This window comes from Perca flavescens, chromosome 8 (genome assembly GCF_004354835.1).
Source record: "Perca flavescens isolate YP-PL-M2 chromosome 8, PFLA_1.0, whole genome shotgun sequence".
NCBI classification, from domain to species: Eukaryota; Metazoa; Chordata; class Actinopteri; order Perciformes; family Percidae; genus Perca; species Perca flavescens.
The window spans coordinates 17,979,187-17,989,909 of record NC_041338.1 but is presented as its reverse complement, the minus strand read 5'-3'; positions in this window follow the sequence as shown (position 1 = coordinate 17,989,909).

Here is a 10,723-nt window from a genome sequence, read left to right as displayed (position 1 = left end):
ACGGACAAATCTGAATGAAATGTTGCTACCCCTGTGGGTGAGAGAGGCACATTAACAATCTACAAATGGCAAAAAACCAACTAAATTAATTGGAATAGGGCAAAATGCAAGAATATGTTCTAATGTATCAATAGCTGACCCTAAGAAAATAGCACATCCACCTCTACCAAAACAGGGGAGGTCCAAAATGCTGAAACAAGGGAGAACAAAAGAATAAAGCAATGGAAAGAATCTGATGATCTAACTTTGCCAAACTGGAAATACGTGGTGCATTATCTGTTAGTTAGCAGAAAGTCTAATCATAGGAAAACTTGACTGGATATTGTTATGACAATAATAATAAATTAGTATTATTATGTTATTTAAGTATTATTTTCGTTACGGCTCATTACTATTGATGGCTATTGCCACTTTTTTTGTGTGTGTGTATATATATATATATATATATATATATTTTTTTTTTATTATTTTTTTTTGTCTGTTGGTGACCCTCGACTGGCAAGGTGGATTAAGTTGCGTGCCTTTGGTATCTTTTATGAACTTTTTTTTTGATAATGAAAATTATTATCAATGTGTTTTTATACTTGTATTTATTGGTGATCAAGCCATTTATTTTGTTGTCAAAATACTCCCTGTTCATGCTTTGGCCTGCTTTAGACTGTGTTGTGTTCAGGACACACAAAAATAGTCGTTTGTTCGAAATAGAGTTGTATCATCTCATTGTGAAGGCAGCGGCCAAGCGTGTTTTTTCAAACCGATCAATAACAGTTCAAATCCTGTAAAATGTCTTAATTCATCCATCCGGGTGTATTTCTACTCAACACAATGCCTCTGGAGTACTGTAATAACTCAAATAAATGGATCTTGAAAGTTTGTTTTTATGCTGTGTGTTGTCATTTGAGTTTAAGTGCTAATTAAAAGTGTAGTTAGGACATTCTCTTGATGTTGACAAGAAAAAACCCCATCTCAGGGGGGGATCTATAATGAAGTGTGACATTGTCATTGCTCCATCCCTTTCACAAAATAGGCCAAGACTGCTGTCTCTCACACATTAGCAGTGTTCCTTCAATGTATTTCCAGAGTTCGAGTCTCCAGAGTTCCAGCCTGACTTCCAAGGGCCGCTTTAAAATGTTATTTCTGGTTTGACATTATGGTGGAATTGGATAGAGGTCAGACTGGGGCAGAACTACAAATATTTCATCCAATGTTCGTCTTCTTACAGTAGGGACAAGTGTAAAACAAACTATTATTGGAGAGATGTACTAATTTCTTTTCATTTTTAAGAATGTGTGACTCAAAAACCTTACATGAAGGCAGTGGTGTTCTATTTTCTGAAATTAGCCAATGTTTCCACACAGCCTCAGTCTTAAATTAACTTGAAGTATTTTAAAGTGATACTCCACCCCACATCTATTTTCAAGCATGTAGTATCAAAAACATCCATTAAGTTGTTAAACCACTGCTGCAGAATAATACATTCTGCTACTGTCCATTCGAATGCTCATGATGTTTCAAACATATATTTCTGTCTATAATGTTGTTAAAGGCACAACTTTTATTTCATTCCTCACATACAACCCTATTAAGCTTGTTAGTGGACATACACATTGGTGCGCAGACCTCATCCTCTTCCTTTGGTCAGGAGAACTGGCTGTTTGTTGCTTTGTTTATCAAGGAAGTATTTTTTGAGTGAGATGCCAGTAAACTACAATAGTAACAATAATAACAAATGAGCCAGATTCAGGTTTATTAGTCCAGCCAATGGTTAATCTAGGATGGAAAAGTTATTATGGAAAGGCAAGCTGTGTGTGCTACAAAATTTGGTAAAAAGATTGGAATTAGAATTATTTTGTCCTGACTTCATATAATAATAATAAAAAAAAAACCTGAACAAAAAAAAAGATTTATTAAAACATAATGAGCATACACTGTGTCTGGGCAGGAGATCAGTTTATGATGCAGGTGTGGAGATATTTCTATTGGGGCCCGGCATCCTCTTGCGTTGCCAAACGTACACTGACGGCTCACAGCTTGCACTGGTTTCACTTCATTCAAGTTCACTCAACACATAAACTCAGACAGAAACTGAAATACTTCAAGGATGATTATTATTATTTATTGTCCATCACAGTCTCAACAAAAAGGAGTTCCTCGCTTTATATGTAGCGCGCCAGCTTTCTTGCGTTACACTTTCTGTCCTACTCACTCTCTTTACACTTCACCAACTCATATTAAGATAAGGCCCACATCCTTGATGCTCAGCAACCAACCAATAGGACAAATGACAACCACGTGACTGTGAAACTGTGGACATAAAAACTTAAACATAAAAACACGCCACTATTAACAGTGATTGTACCAAACTGAATTCAATTGACCACGATCACTGTGCTTCATGTAGGACAAAACTACAACTTTATTAGAGCCAACTTAGATGTCAAAAGAAGTGATTTCATACTCAGAAAACAAGGACAAGTATTCACAAAGGGATCCACTTGAGCATAGGTAGTTATTCTGGGAATAAGCGCTAAATTGTGATACTGTCCAATCCCAGTTAAGAATGGGCTGCCAACTTTGCACCCTATCGAGATGACACGTGCAAAAACCAACAGGTAAGTAGTAGCTCACCTGAAATATGCTGGAAAAATAGCAAATATAAAACAAATCCTTAGGGCAGTTATCTGACTAAAGTGTTGACATCGTCAATGAACACACCTGCTGGTAATTACAAAATTTTTGGACTATTACAGCCTCTGGAGAAAAGCAATTTTTTTGTCGTTAGAAAACTGACAGAGTCAAACAAACAGCAGCAGACAACACGGAGCAGAGAACACAGTTCATGTCTGGCTCGGGGAAGAAACAGTGTCTGTTTTTTAGGACTTGGAGAGTCAATTGATTGTCGAGGGAGAACATTGCTGCTGCTGAGTTAATTTGATCCACATTTTGCAAGGGGGAGTGGGTGGGTGGCTGGAAGCTCTGCAGTCTTTCGGGGCTTTGGTCCTGATGAGTAGGACAGCACCCCCAACTCGTGCTGGTCAGACACAAGCTGCAGGCCTTGGAAGAAGACAACATCAAATGCTTCTACAGTATGGAGCAGAGCAAGATTTAGGCTTCCTCAATCACACACTGAAACTGTTATTCCAAGACTGAAATGTGGCCTTTGTAAGCTAGTCTGAGCTATAAAAGTAGCCTTTAAGCCTTCTATTTATAAATCCCTCCTACATCAATATTTATTTTTGTCACACTGACAGTGAACTACAGAAAATTACATCAATCATCGTCTAAAATCATTATTTATTTTGGGGAAGTTTTTCCTAAAAGAGCTAGATAATTGTCCTTGGAACAAGCACATGTCTCTTTTTGTTTTAATGCAAATTCCAGAGGTGAGCAAGAACAAAGCTCAGACGTAATACTACAAGCAGATGACAAACAATAATTAGGCAATTATGGAACAATTTAAATGCTTATGGTAATTAATTGTCAGTGGTATGCAAAGACCAATACAGACAGTGTTGTGGTGAAAAAAAAAACATTCTTTTGAGATTCCAACAGCTACACCCCTGACATTGATATGATCTGAGTTTCAAAGGGATTTTCTTTTTTTTTTATATCTCCAGAACAATTTCTGGTTCACTTTTTGACCTTTAAATAAAGTCCAGCTGCTAGACCCTCTGAACTATTCCCTCCTTCACCCTCCTCCTTCCATATGCAGAAGGTGAGCCTGTTTGCCCCCGAAGGGTGGGGGTTTATTGGTGGAGACGGCATAACCGCAACTACACATTCAAAATGCCAAACAACCCCAGACCCCTCCCCAAATACCCCTTCCGGTCCTTTAGTGTGACCCCGACTCTATGCCTTGCAGATATGGAAGTCTGCATAATGTTGGAGGATATAAGCTATTCTTTACTTTTAGCATGAAGCACAGACATGAAAAGAGGCCTCTCTCTTCGAAGCACCCTCGAGCTGCTTTGGATAAAAGCCGTCACACGCAGAGGGATTTGGAACATGAAAGCTGAAGAATTTACATGCGCTTCAAATCAGTTTACAACTCCTTTTGTGTCCCGAAAAACAGCTTCATATGAGGAAAGTAGGGGTATATTCTGCAAAATGATCAAAAAGCTGGCAGAGGATTTGGCGGGGTCAGTGCTGCCTTGGCGCGTCTGGCTGCTGTTGCAGGCAGGATGTTCCACAGTGAAGGTTTAGGGTGGCTGTTGTAAACCGAGCTGCCCGTTCATTGCAGGAAAAATAAACAGAGGGCCGGGCCTGAAGAAAGTCCTGAGTACAGTGGAGCATGTGTTCCCTTGCTTAGCTGACACATTGTTCTCAGAAATAACAGTCTTAAAGGCTGCTTTCCATGCTTTTGCACACACACACACACACACACACACACACACACACACTCACATGTGCACATTTTTATAAGTCCTACTTCATTCTTTCTTGTTCTCTCAGAAAGCACTCACACGGGTTCTCTCACTCACAACCCTGCAGGACTCCCTTTCCTCTGCGCCGCTGTGATAACATTGTGACTGGATATGGAATGGAATAAACCACCCTCCTTTCCTGCTCAGCTTCCACTTCTCTATCATTCATCCTCCATCCAGCGGGCCCCTCCACACACCCATCTCTCCATCCCTCTCCTGTCCAGATGACTATTTTTAGCGGCAGCGCTGCTATTCTGGAATTTGTTGCTGACTAGCTGCTGGGTGTCTGGGCGGCGATCTCTTCTGGAATGTCTGGCCCACTCTCAAACCACTCCAGAGTCCCTGCGCAGGGTGGACGGCTCGGGGCTCTGATTACAACTTTAAGCCCGCTTTAGCTGTAGCTCACTCTTCCTCCAGCAGAAACAAAGCTAGAGCGAGGGGAGAGAACTTTCTCTGTCCTATAGGCTACCACTAAGGTACGTTTATGTATAACTGACCTTTTGTCTGTGTCTATATGAGTGCTTTTGTAATTGTATTATGTAGTAAGGGCAAAAATCTGTTACAGTAAAAGAGTGACTTTATGTGGACACTCCTCCCATTTCGTCCTCACAAAAAACTAACTCTAACATGTTTTAGGGTTAGCAGCCAGTTAGCTTAGCATAAAGGCTGGCGATATGGGGAAACAGTTAGTTAATTAGCCAGGCCAGCTGTCTTTATGCTAAGCTAAGCTAACTGGTTGCTGGCTGTATCCTTAGGTTTTTCTGACAGAGATGAGAATGGTATCAGAACTTACAAAGAAAGCAAATAAGCATATATCTCAAAGAAATGTTGTACTATTCCTTTAATGTAAGGGTTAGGGTTGGTGGTATGCATGTCATGGTTATGGTTAAAGTTTGGTTAAGTCTCCAGGAAGTGAATGAAAGTCAATGCTTACATGTTTTGGTGTATTTTGTGTGTGTGTGTGTGTGTGTGTGTGTGTGTGTGTGCACACTTGTGTGTGTGGTCCATGAAAAGAAAATAAGCAGCACTAATGGGAAGTTTTTCCTGTCTTGGATCAGGCTTTAGGGGTTTCAAAGCAAAATTGTTTGCAGTGGAGGGAACGCCATCCAAGCCCACCTGTTGCTCATGATTGCAGAGATCCGCTTGAGCTGGGCCTTGTCAAGAGACGTACTGCAGTATGCCACTCAGTAACATCAATGGACCAGGCAGGCCTATTCATTCCACAAGATTACCCAAGCAGAGGTGATACACTACAATGCAAATTCAAAGTACATGCCTGAACTGCTAAACAATAAGACATGCAGTCAGCAGTGCTGCTCACATTTCTTTATCCATCACCCAAACATTCAAAAATGACAAAGCTATTATGACAATATTGCTGCTTGTCATTCCAGTAAATCATTGCTGTATAGACGCTTTCCTCCAGGCCACAATATGAATCCACATGATGTGTTTTACAAACATCTCCATCAAATTTAATGAGATTAACTATGCTCTTCCAAATGGCAATGAGAGTTCATCCGGTGAGGGAGTGGTTTCCCCCAGGCCAAGTGATTAGGGCATGAATAGGAGGGTGTAGAAATAACACGATGGGACACAGCCAAGTCTTTCAAAACACGTATTCTTTCACCCTTTGGCTCTTTAGAAGTCAAGAGATGGAACTGCTTTTATGGCATGTAACCCTTTCATTGTAAATCACTGAACTCTGCATCCTGCCGATCCTCGAGCTACTGATAGGAATTCCCAACATTAGGATGTACACAGGCAAGTATGAAAAGTGAACAGTCAGCAGTGTGAGCATATATGCAACTAATTGGCCTTGGCTCCCAATAAGGGGATGTGGGTTTAGCTCCAGTATGGTGGGGCCGAGTCTCGGCCATGAAGAAGACTGGAGACTGGGAGGAAGCCCGTCAGACGCTGCGGCCGAACCATGCAGCTAACCGGCCAGTCAGGTAATTAAACAGCCTTCAGCACTCTGTATGAGAGCTGTCTCTCTCTAGAGTGTGAAAGGCCGAGGCAAGGCTGGGAAGCAAAGTCGTTCTTGGCTGAAGCTCAGAGATGTGCGGCCTGGCTGCTCCGGGACCAAATCCCATGGCCACAGGGTTTTAGCACTGCTGGTTTTAGCTCATCCTTCAATTTGGTTTTTGTTTCGGAGGCTTTTTCTTTTACTAACCCCCCACCCCAATCCAATTCACCCATAGTTTAAGTAGAAATGCAGCAGAAAGAGCTGGATGGATGGATGTATCCCCCAGCTGGATAACATTCCTCTGGTTTCCACTTGTGTCTGCTTCTCCTTTTTTATGGGTCAGTGTTTCTGTGATTAAAGTTTCTTTTCTTTTTCCCCTCCCTCTGCTTTTCCACTCTCTTTCCATTCATAGCTATTTTCCTCTCTGCCTTTCTTGCCTGTCCATGCTTCATGAGAATTTAAATAGTCCTAAAACTTGACCAGGGAAACTCCCATCCAGTTTTGTGCTACAGCCACTTCACCACCAAAAAAAAGAAAAAAAGAAACTTAATTTGTTTCATCCTTTGAATATATTCATTTGAAAGTTCAGTCTTGCAATTATCCCACTGACTTTGTGGATGTGCTGTGAAACAATAAATACTATGTTGTCTCTGCTCAGTTCGCAGTGGTGTTGCTCAGTTTGTAACATCACTTTCTCACGCTGCCACCCTTTAACAATGTCTCTTCACATGGCCATATCATCCATGCCAACTGACTGGCCATCCTCAATCTGACATAACAGTGATTGATACGAGCACGGGTGTGGACTCCTTGTCCTACTTCCTCTTCCTCCGCTGCTCTCCAGACGTGGCTGTTTCACACGGAGGGGGGCTTAAATGAGACTCCTAAGTGTGAGATGAATGATATTGGCTGTGGAGACAAAACAGAAAATACCACTTTATATCTGAGTACAGTATGTGCATTTGCATGTTGATGAATCTGGGTCCAGATATGTAGCCCAATTGCAGCATTACGTCCAGAAGCTGGATCTATGTATGACCAGAAGAGCCAAACACACATTTATTCTAGAAGGTCCAACTTAAAATGAGATTTCAGCTCATCTTTGCAAAATTAGATCCGTTCATTTTTTCCACATCCTGTCAATTTATCCTGTTAGAGAGTAATCAAATTCACCCAGTCTCGTGTTTCTGCAGCTTGTTTGGAAAAGCACACTCTGTCCATTATGATAATCTGCTCAGTACAACTACTGTACATATGACCACATATCACCAAGAACGATTTTTTTTATCTGACCTCTTTGCCACATTCAGATAACTTGGTAGTAATAAAATAAAAAATAAAAAATGAATCCCTGTCAGGGTGGTCCATCTACCGTTGTCTCTTTTTAAAAGGACGAGGGAGAAAAAAAAACTTGTGGGGCCTGACATTCACTATCCCATTACAGCCCACCTAAGACAAAGCCATGCACATAAAACAACATGAGACACAAGGTAATGAAGTGCTAACCACTGAGGTAATCCCTTTCGTTGCAGCGACCCTCTACCGTTCCCTTGTTGTCCGTCCACCCTTGGTTCTTCTTTTCCATCCCTCCCTCCTCACGTGCTCTTACAATAGTATCTCACTGACAAGAGGTTCCACCAGATAAATGAATGTGTTTTTGTCTCAAGTATGCTTGTGGGAATGGAGACAACTATGAGCAGGTTTTGTGGGTCTTCTCATGATGAGGAGATTAAAAGCAGCCTCGGAGGGATGAATACACACTTCTTGGATTGATTTAAGAAAAGAGGAACATCCTAGACAGATATTAAGGTCTGTATTGCCTGCCAAGACGAGGGGTGGGGAAGGTCTTTTAGGAACGGCTCAGTTTCACATAAAAGCGAGCGCTCGGCGACTACAGGTGAGCCCTGTTTGATGCTCACTTAGGATGACATTTGGATGAGAGCGCTGTGCTTTTTCTCCCAGGCAAAGATACAAATCTTCCTTTGGCAGCTGTGGTTTGTTGGGGTGGGGGTTGGCTGTTGGGGTGTCTTGTCTTAACATGGTAGATAGGCTGGTGAGTCGTTCCTGAAAGATTCCATTTATGAGTGATGGCCATCTGGGCCATTTCTCAGTATGTGTGTGTGTGAGTATGGATTTCCTTTTTTCTTTTTTTCTCCTCTCTTTTTTCGTTCTCTTTCTTTCTGTTGAGGGAAAACAAATGAAAAGATAGGGCTTTGAAAAAGGATCTGTCCCAGCAGCCCTCCACCACCACTTCCCTCCTCCTCCTCAATTCTGACCCCCTCCTCCCTCCACCACTTGTGCAGGCTTGACGAAAGAGTATACCTCTCTTCGTCGCATGCAACAGGAGGGAAGAGGGGGGGGGTTGTGGTAAAATTAAAAGAAAAAAATTGTGAGGGAGAGGGAGCGAATGATGGAGACAAGAGAGGAGAGAGTGGTGGTAAGAGGAAGATCCATTTGAGGTGCAATTGATCATCTGTTGATGATAATAAATGTAGAGTAGCTGGAAAGCAGATAGCAAGAATGAAATGAGAGATAATAATAGTGCGTTATTATATAATATAATCTCGTCACAACTGAGTTGAATGTGTTTACAAGTCGGATTTTCATTGTTTTCATTAGCCAGGTTAGCCACTGTTATCAACGCCAGTTTCTAACAGCGCTTTACGCATACAAACAGCGTAAAAACATGTCCACAGATGAGAATATGGACAGCGCTGTGTGTACGACTGATTTAGTGAGACACAAATAACACAGAAGTGCTTCTAACTGTATGTTACAACAGCTTCCACTGTTGATGCACGGAGCAGCCATGTTGGATTTTTAGCTCGGGGTACTTGAAATCCAAGTTCCGAGTACAAATGGAACGCACTACATTAGTGGTTGCCCGAGTTCTGAGTTTGGAAATCCGAGGTCAGGGCGTGTGTTTCCGACTTTGACCTCGGAAAATTAGAGTTCAGAGTACAAATGGAAAGCACTATAAATCGCAGAGTAGTTGTATGTAGGGGAGAGGAAAGGAGAAAGAAGAAGGTTCCTTGGTCTGGACAGCTGAAGAATACCCAAACACGCTAAATGAGGCTGAAAAGCTGTGTTAAGCTGAGGGGGGTAGATACCTTAAGACAAGTGACACTTTTACACGACAAAGATTAATTTGATCTATTGTTAAAAAAGTGCAAAGGGCTATGAGTTGTCTTTGAATGGATGATTGACATCCTTTGAAAAACAGAAAACAATGGCATCACTTTCATGCAAAATATTTTTTTCACATTTTTACCTGACACTAGAGTTTTTACCCAACTCCACCATCTCTCTCAAAATAATTATTCTGTGATTAGCAGGAAGCTGCCATAACTTGTTCCTCTATAAAACATTTTACACTAAGACATTCAGTGCCCGAAAACATCAACATCAAAGACAATAACTGACACACACACACACACACACACACACACACACACACACACCTCCCTCATGTCTCCTTCTCAAAACACACATCTTTCATACGCTAATGACACGCTATAGTGGTAAGCTATGCACTGAGCAGGGTGGGAAAGATTAGTGGACTGACAGACATTCCTAGCAGCTGATGTCAGAGTATTATCACAAAATATGCACAATATGATGTTACGAACCAAAATATGACAATGTGAAAGCTGATATGTTTGGACGAGGGTGGTCCCCAACTGGCTGACCTGGAGGTCAAAATCATAACTCCTGAGGTAGAAATTCCTCAGGCCTGGTCCAAAGAGAACCTGATAAAGGTGAGAGGTGGACCAGGATGCCTTTGTTGCCAGACTCTGTAAGCAATACTAGCCAAATGCCTGGTTCACGGGCCCACTGACCACAAGGGCACATTCCAGACATTCTACCCAGACAGTGACGTCCTGGTGAGTTTACAGAGGACAGATGTCCTCTTCACAACCTGTGTGGCAGAAGAGGGGGTGTCAGAGACCGAACAGAGAATCTTTTGATATCATTGTTCTTTCCCACTTCCAGACTTGCTGTGGTTTGAACTCTGGTGAATCACTCTGTATGAGTCCCTGTGAAGCTCATCCATCTAAAAGCCGGCAGACGTTTATTTAGACTCTGATGTTGGACCAGGAAAAATAACTTTAGACCCTGCAGGAATTGCAGCTTGTAGATTCAAGGTCAGGTCATCTGAACAATGAAACAGAGCTCAAGCCCACATGTCAGAAACAACCATCTTGTTGTAGTGTCCTTGTGCAACAAGAATCAGACCAAGGCCTCTTCCAACCAAATTACAAATATACTTTTCTCATAATTTCTAGTGGTATCTATGCATGCAGACAGTTTGGTTTTATTTGCTCTGCATCTC